The sequence below is a fragment of the Mandrillus leucophaeus genome, unplaced genomic scaffold, assembly GCF_000951045.1.
Source record: "Mandrillus leucophaeus isolate KB7577 unplaced genomic scaffold, Mleu.le_1.0 Scaffold1145, whole genome shotgun sequence".
Taxonomy (NCBI): Eukaryota; Metazoa; Chordata; class Mammalia; order Primates; family Cercopithecidae; genus Mandrillus; species Mandrillus leucophaeus.
This window is the reverse complement of record NW_012099710.1, coordinates 154,685-163,656: the sequence shown is the minus strand read 5'-3', so window position 1 is coordinate 163,656 and position 8,972 is coordinate 154,685.

The window sequence follows — 8,972 nt, the reverse complement described above, 5'->3', positions numbered from 1 at the left end:
AGATGGCATCTTTGAATAGCTGGTTATTGTATCTGAGAGGAAAAACACATTAGAATATGAGATTAGATAAATATACCAAAGAGAAAGGATTTCCAGGAATAGTGTAGAATTAGAACGAGGGTGTTTGAAGTTTTCAGTTACACAGAAAAAATATGGAAGTACAGAAAGTAGAATTAAAGTTGCTGTACAGACGGTGACCTAAACTACATAATTTGACGTTAGCACACTGTTTTCAAGCTTACATTTTAGTTAAAAATAAATCACTGTTTTTTCTGAATTAAAATTCTAGCCACTCAGCTTCAGTGATTCTCACTAAATCCTGATAATATTGGTATATTTTTATTCATTTTAATTATTTAGTACCTAAGGTAAAATCTTCAACTCATCACCTTATCTTGATAAATTGCAAACTAGAATCAATGATCTGCATTAAACTTAGAAGAAAAAGTGTATGATGAATCCTTGTTTATAAGATGGTTTGCACCTTATAATATGCCATTAACTAAGTAGAAGTCCTGACATATATGAGTGGTCAGAGATTTAAAAAACAGTTTGGCAGAGGGACACTGGACATAAATTCGTGACTTCAAAAGTAAGTCAGGGCTGGACGCAGTGGCTCAGGCCTGTAATCCCAGCAGTTTGGGAGGCTGAGGCGGGCAGATCACTTGAACCCAGCAGTTCAAGACCAGCCTGGCCAACATGGCAAAACCCCTTCTCTACTAGAAATACAAAAATTAGCCAGGCATGGTGGCAACCGTTTATGCTGCTAGCTCCTCGGGAGACTGAGGCATGAGAATTGCTTGAGCCTAGGAGGCAGAGGTTGCAATGACTATCCCAGCCTCACCCTTAACTTTTTCTGCTACTTTCCAATGTAGCAGTGTTTGATGTTTGTCACCCACCTCCCTCTCAGCTGAAAGAGCTTGTGAAAACTGCAGCTTCTCTAAATGCAGTATGGCATCCTGGATTTGATCCTGGGACAAAGAACATGAGTGGAAAACCTGATGAAGTCTGGAGTTAGTAGTAATGTGCCAACATTGATTTTTTAGTTTTAACAAATGTACCATGTCAATACGAGATGTTCACGTTAGTGGGGAACTAGTAAGGGCGTACAGAAACTGAGTTATTTTTGTGAATTTTTTAAGTGTCTTTTTATAAGACAGCCTTTTGGGCCCCAGATCTAATGAATCTCAATTCCTGGCGCTGAGGCCTGGGAATCTAAAATTGTAACACATATCCTAAATGATTCTTAGATTCCAATTGAAATCCTTGTCTTGCCAATTTCCTTTTATTTCTTGTCTGAACAGTTGCCTCTCCCTTGTTTCACTTATCTTAATCCTTGAACTTTTCCAAATCCTAGGATTTAAGTACCGTTATCTGTTTTTCCCAGATGAGAAAACTGCATAGTAAGAGGTGGAGTGTCCAGGATCATAGAGTTCATAAAAGGTGAAGCTGGGACTTATATTCCCAATCAGCCTGGCTCCCAAGTCTGTGCTTACAGCCGCTCTGCATCAACCCTATTTCTATTCATGATAAGCTCAAGAGCTCTGTAACTAAATCAACAAAAAACACCATTCTTACCAATATTATCCTGGGTCCACCTATTTCACCTATTTCTCCACTTTTTTAAGTCCAGCAGCCCTTCTTGCTTCAGCATGTGGGCTTTGCCCTTTCCCTTTTTTTTTTTTTTTTTTTTTTTTTTTTTTTTGAGACGGAGTCTTGCTCTGTTGCCCAGGCTGGAGTACAGTGGCGTGATCTCGGCTCACTGCAAGCTTGGCCTCCTAGGTTCACGGCGTTCTCCCGCCTCAGCCTCCCGAGTAGCTGGGAATACAGGTGCCCGCCACTATGCCTGGCTAAATTTTTTTTGTATTTTTAGTAGATATGGGGTTTCACCGTATTAGCCAGGATGGTCTCGATCTCCTGACCTCATGATCTGCCCGCCTCGGCCTCCCAAAGTGCTGGGATTACAGGCGTGAGTCACCGTGCCTGGCCCCTTCTTTTCCACTGGAGGAATATGAGCAATGGGAAAGCATGGGGAAGATGTGCTGATGAGAGCCCTGCACACAGAAGGTGGAAGGTGCAGTTGCCCCTCTCTCAGGACTCAGCTCAACAACAGCTCAGCTCAACTGTATTTTCTAGTCTGCCTCTCCCAGCTGCTTTAACTTAGATACTAATGTAATGAAGTTCACAGCACCTGCCTTGACATGAAATTACATGCTCTCATATATTGCTAATTCACTTCTCACTAGATTTATGTGGTCTCCCTGAAACACTTTAAGCTCCTAATTACGGAGTCATGTCTCCCACATACTATATCTCAGAGTATGACGGAGAATGCTGACATACCAGGCCTTAAAGTGAGGTGGTGTTGGTAGATTGGTGGACAATCTTTATTTTGCCAAAGCAGCAGTCGGCAGAAGGTGGTATGAAAATAGCATCTCAGGCTCAGTAAGCATCTGGTTAGATTACCAGGGAGAAGCCAACCCTCAGTTTGTACCTAGGCTTCCTGATGTGGGTTTATAGCTAAACAGCAAGTTGTGGACCCAGCAGCTGAATAGAAAAGTTTTGGGAGTTTCTGTCTTCCAACCAGATGCACAAAAAAGCATCGTGTCTATTCAGATTGTTTCAGCATAAATGGAGCATTTTTAAAATGGAAGGCAATCTCGGGCAATTACTGTTTTTCCACATATCTTCATTTCTTCAAGTGGATCATGAAACAATAACAGGATTGCTAGGAGAAACCTAGGAAGTATATTCAATTAAAACATGTTTTAATTAGTTCTACTTATGTTATTGGAATTTGCTTGAGTATAAGATTAATAAAATTTTTGCTGCTTATATTTCAAGTACATTTGAAAAATCTGATTCTAAAATTAAAATCCACATCTCTCGTCACATATCCTTAGGAAGCAGTGTATCTGCATGCAAACATGAAGAGAAAGAGACTTCTATGGCATCTGTTTATTTTCTTTGCTATTGCTTTAATATATTTTAAAATTAATGTACATTAATTGGGAACAAAGAAACAGAAGCACATTTCTTTTTATCGTAAATAACTAATTTCGATATTTAACAGAAATCTTAAATCATTTTACCTTTCTACAAATACAAGCAAAACTTTTTTTGCAAATAATAAAGTTAACATAAATATATGGGACTAACATAACAAAATACAGCTGCCATTCTACTAACTCTCAGGAAAAAATAAAAACAAGACCTACCAAGATGCTGTGGGTAGATATAGAACTAGAAATACCATTTGACCTAGCCATTCCATTACTGGGTATATACCCAAAGGATTATAAGTCATGCTTCTATAAAGACACATGCACACATATGTTTATCACAGCACTATTCACAATAGCAAAGACTGGAACCAACCCAAATGCCCATCAATGATAGACTAGATTAAGAAAATGTGGCACATATACACCATGGAACACTATGCAGCCATAAAAAAAGGATGAGTTCATGTCTTTGTAGGGACATGGATGAAGCTGGAAACCATCATTCTGAGCAAACTATTGCAAGGACAGAAAACCAAACACCGCATGTTCTCACTCATGGGTGGGAATTGAACAATGAGAACACTTGGACACAGGGTGGGGAACACCGCACACTGGGACCTGTCATGGGGTAGGGGGAGCGGGGAGGGATAGCATTAGGAGATATACCGAATGTAAATGGCGAGTTAATGGGTGAAGCACACCAACATGGCACGTGCATACGTATGTAACAAACCTGCACATTGTGCACACACCCCCTAGAACTTAAAAGTATAATAAATTATTACTGGTAGGTGATTATAAATCTGCTTTACCCTTTATCTAAAAAGCTAAATCCTTGTGGCATTAAGATTTTCTTTCTCCAACCCCAGTTTCCATTACTTGGAGACACATTGCTGGTCAGCCAATTGAATGGTGATATTTCGGGGAAAGACAGAAATAATTCCTACCATCTGGATTTTTTCAGAATTGGGAAGGGAGAAAAACTATCCCCAAAGACAATGAAAATCCATTCTAGCAAGATGGTGCAATGACCTGCAAAGAAAAATGCACTCCAGGCACACCCAGAGGCACAGTGTAGAGGCTCTCCAGAGGGTGGTCATTGAGTACTTCGGTGAACAGAATACGGGTGGAAGCATCCACGTGATAGGATATCCTGACTTGATACTAGAGTCAGGCCTATTAACATTCCAGCCAGTACTGCACACCCTGAGTGTGTCATCTTGAAAAGATTTGTTTTCTTATTTCAACTTGCATGTTTATTAAGTATACAATGCATTTTATTGACAGAGCTTGAAAGATAGGAAAATACTCTCAAAAAAACACAAGAATGTGACTATCAGAAAAAATCTAATGATATTTTTAATTTGGTAAAAATTCTTATTTTATTTGTTCTACTCCTGAGAATGTGTAATAAGTATCTGAGGTCTGTACTTTCCGGGGGTGGTTTCAAGCAGAATCTCAGGGCTTAGTTTTAGGGATATTACTGGGTAAGAAGGAAAAATTCTTTTCCTTTATATCTGCAGATAAATTAATACAGTTGCACAAGAAATTGTGGTAGGTCAATTGGTGATTTACAGAAAATAAAAATAAAAAATTAAAAAAATCAGTTTCTCTTTTCTGTATGGTGGAGTATTTGTGAGAGTGGATAAATCTATTCTGTAGGTGGGTGCGGTGGTTCACGCCTGTAATCCCGGCACTTTGGGAGGCCGAGGCAGGTGGATCACCTGAGCTTGGGAGTTCGAAACCAGCCTGACTAACATGGAGAAACCCTGTGTGTACTAAAAATACAATATTTACCAGGCCCACACCTGTAATCCCAGCTACTCGGGAGGCTGAGGCAGGAGAATAGCTTGAATCCGGGAGGCGGAGGGTGTGGTGAGCCAAGATCATGCCATTGCACTCCAGGCTAGGCAACAAGAGCAAAACTCCGTCTCAAAAAAACAAACAAAAACTAAACGAATAACCTTGACTGGAAATCAGAGACCTGAGCCCGTTGGCTGCAGGCTAAGGCCAATCGACCTGTCAAATGAGATCATGAATAGCACAGTCATTTCTTCTTGGGGAGCTTCCCCTGCAGCTGTCCCAGCCTGCTCAGAGCAGCCATTGAAGGAGCTTTATATTGAGTGAAGCTACAGAGCCTGGGAAAGCTGGGAATGCACAGGCAGACATGGTGAGAGCTGAAATGCGAGGCGGGTTGTGATGTCCTCTGTGAGGGTGTAATTGTTATCCTCCTGAGGGTGTTTCTTGATACTGTCAAATTCAGATGTAGGTAAGAAGTGACTTTATTCTAAAGGAGTATTGCAATGGGGAAAGCGCCAAGCATCAGATCTACAGGCATCTCAAAAGAGGCAGAAAAGGGCTGTGTTTCATATGGAGAAGCAAACAAGATTAGAAGGAAGGTGGGAGAAAGAGAGGAGAATGGAGAATGGCAAAATCAGATTCAAGGGTAGAGAATGTTTCACCCTAAAGTCAGCCTTTTCTTAGGAGGGACATAAAGGCGGGGTGTATATCAGCCTTTTCTCTGGAGGGGCATAAAGGCAGAGAAGTCCATAAACGAGCTGATAGAGATGAAAACCATGACACGAGAACTACGTGACAAATGCACAAGCTTCAGTAACTGACTCGATCAACTGGAAGAAACAGTATCAGCCATTGAATATCAAATGAATGAAATGAAGTGAGAAGTTTAGAGAAAAAAGAGTAAAAAGAAATGAAAAAAGAAATGAACAAAGAGTAAAAGAAATGAACTCAGACTGAAGATGGACCAGAGTCCGGGAGCCTGAGAAAAGGAGAGAAACTTAAGCAAAGTTTGTTTAACAAGTATTTTGTTCTGAACACCAAAGACAAAATTATTTGTTTATGAGGGAAAAATGAGAATTTAAAGAGTCTGTGAATTCGTGATATCTAAAAGAGGAAGCATCATCTAAGTCATAATGAAAAGGGTATTTATTTGCAGTAAGCTGCTCCTACAGAACACAAAGGATGGAGGATTCTTAATCATGGCTGTTTATCAAGATTTACTAACTACCCAATTTTTTCCCTGCCTTATTTGTCCTATACATTTTTTTTCCCATTTGGTTTTCCTGAGTTGTATCCTATATAATAACCTGGTAAGCATAGGTAAAGTTTCTCTGCTAAGTTCTGTGAGTAGTTGTATCAAATTATTAAACTTGAGCAAGGGGGTTATGGAAGCCCATGATTTATGGACAGTGGCTCAGAAGTATAGGTGGAATCGCTGGAACCCAGGAGGCAGAGGTTGCAGTGAGCCAAGATCACGCCATTGCACTCCAGGGTGACAGAGTGAGACCCTGTCTCAAAAATAAATAAATAAATAGTTTAAATAAAATCTTGTTTTAACCAATTTTTTTTTGTATTCATGTAATTTTGTTAATATCAAAGACCCACTTCTAGAAAGACTATTATAATTTTCTTCTTAATCCTACCCAACTAAAGTATACAACCTCATTTTCTACAAAAAACACAAAGTTTCTATTAAATAACTTTTCTACAACCTACATAGATGATGAACAACATGCTTAAACTTTCTGTTTTGCCTAAATATTTCTCTTTCTTGGACAACCCAGTCATTTTATTTTAGGGCAAAAAATTTACCACACAAAATACCTTCTTACGTAAAATTGCTTTCCTTTTCACTGTCTTTATCAAAAATACCGCTTTATATCTTTAACTTTCTTATGTCTCTTATTTCCTGGTTTCTTTTACCTTGTCTTATACATAACTTTTAAGGAAGCTTTGAATTAAACAAAGATATTTACCTTTTAATAAGAACATTTAAAAAATGTTTTCCTGTATTTTTAAGTTGGAAATTATCCAGCTACTTAATATCTATTGATAACCTTAGATCCTCAACCATATGGCAAGTCTCTTTACAAGCATTTATTCCATTACATTTACCAGATTAATTTATTTAATGTTTTTACCTAGTGTTTTTTGTTTGTTTGTTTGTTTTTTTGTGTTTTTTTTTTTTTTTTTTTGAGATGATTTCACTCTTCATGCCCAGGCCAGAGTGCACTGGTGTGGTCTTGGCTCACTGCAACCTCCACCTCCCCAGTTCAAGTGATTCTCCTGCTCCAGCCTCCTGAGTAGCTGGCATTACAGGTACCCACCACCATGCCCAGCTAATTTCGGTATTTTTATTAGAGATGGGGTTTCACCATGTTGGCCAGGCTGGTGTCGAACTCCTGACCTCCGGTGATATGCCCGCCACAGCCTCCCATAGTGCTGAGATTACAGACGTTAGCCACCGTGCCCTGCCTTTACCTAGATTATGTATGAAAACTTTGATAGTCATTATTTAAAGTGAATTCCCTATTAATCATTTTTATAGCTGTGAATTTCAGATGTTTATTTAAGTGGGATTCTTAAGGTTAAATATAAGGGTATTTTTACCAATAACTCAGAAGTTAACTATTTTCATTAAACTAAGATATTTCATGTCCTATTTATCAATAATTACACAAGCAAAGATCATTCTTACTTGGGCTGGGTTTTATGGTTTTATAACCCTTATGGCAAATCTTCCAGTATTCTGCAGGAATAATCATGAAATCACTTAATAAACAAATGCAAACAGAAATGCTAATAATTCTTACAACATTTCTAATATTATTTTGCCAACAATTTGAAAGTCAGCTTATTTATAAAAGATTTTACTTAAGTCACATGAACTTGAAAAAGCATTTGACTAGTCTTTTTTATTGATAAAATGGTTGATTTATGCACTTTTATTTTTAAGACCATGAATTATAACTCTGTATTTATAGTAGAGAAACATTGTGTACACAACACATAAATATGTAAACTTATTAGACATGCTGACAGAAGTATGTCTTATAGATTCATAAGACCTCTTGTTTTTCCTATTCTAGACTTTTAAATATTTTGTCTTTTTTTTCTTTTTTTTTTAATGGGTTTTTGATGAACAGGTGGTATTTGGTTACATGGATAAGTTCTTTAGCAGTGATTTCTGAGATTTTGGTGTACCCATCATCTGAGCACTGTACGCTGACCAATGTCTTGTATTGTATCTTTCACCCACTTCCTACCCTTTCCCCCAAGTTCCCAAAGTCCATTGTATCATTCTTACGCCTTTGCATCCTCATAGCTTACCTCCCACTTATCAGTGAGAACATACGATGTTTGATTTTCTGTTCCTCAGTTACTTCACTTAGAATTATGATCTTTAGTTTCATCTACGTTGCTATGAATGCCATTATTTTCTTCCTATTTATGGGTGAGTAGTATCCATGGCATAAATGTGGTGTAGGGAACTACTGAAAGTAGGTGGGATAGAGACATGGGTGAGAGTGGATAATTCTTATTCTCTAGGTCCTCCCTGCTTCATGGGTGCAAGCTGCTTTGGCACCAATGGGCGGCGCCTGCCAAGATTGCCAGGACTCAGGGATGCAAGGACAGAAGAAGGAAAGAGGACATTCTTCCTTCTCTCCCTCACATACTCTGGGTATATCTGCTAGGAAGAGAAGGGAACCAGGCGTGCCTGCTCCCTTCTTTCTAAATGGGTAGCCATTCATCTTCAGTCTGTGCCCCTTTCAAATGCATCCTGAAACCCTGGGACTCCTTTGAAAAAAACATCTTTTTCTTTCTCCTCCTCTGTCCTCTCTTCACAGATAGGTAATTGTGTCTCCATACTGTGGGACACTTTCCTCAGATGCATTCTCCAAACTGGAAAAAGTTAATTTCCCAAACCTTAAACTGGTTGGCTTAGCATTGGGCTCAGGGGAAGGGAACCCAGAAGGCCAATATGCTGGCAAAAAGTTCTTGTTCTTGTTCTTGTTGTTTTACCAGTTGGGCTTTTGACTTCCCTCTCCCTGTGCAAACTGGTAAAAGGCCTTGGGACTTTTGAGCTGTCCTTATCCCTCCTCTTGTTTCATTTTGATACATGTTTTCTAATAACCTGCTGTGTCTCTTCTCACCTTCAGCCATCAA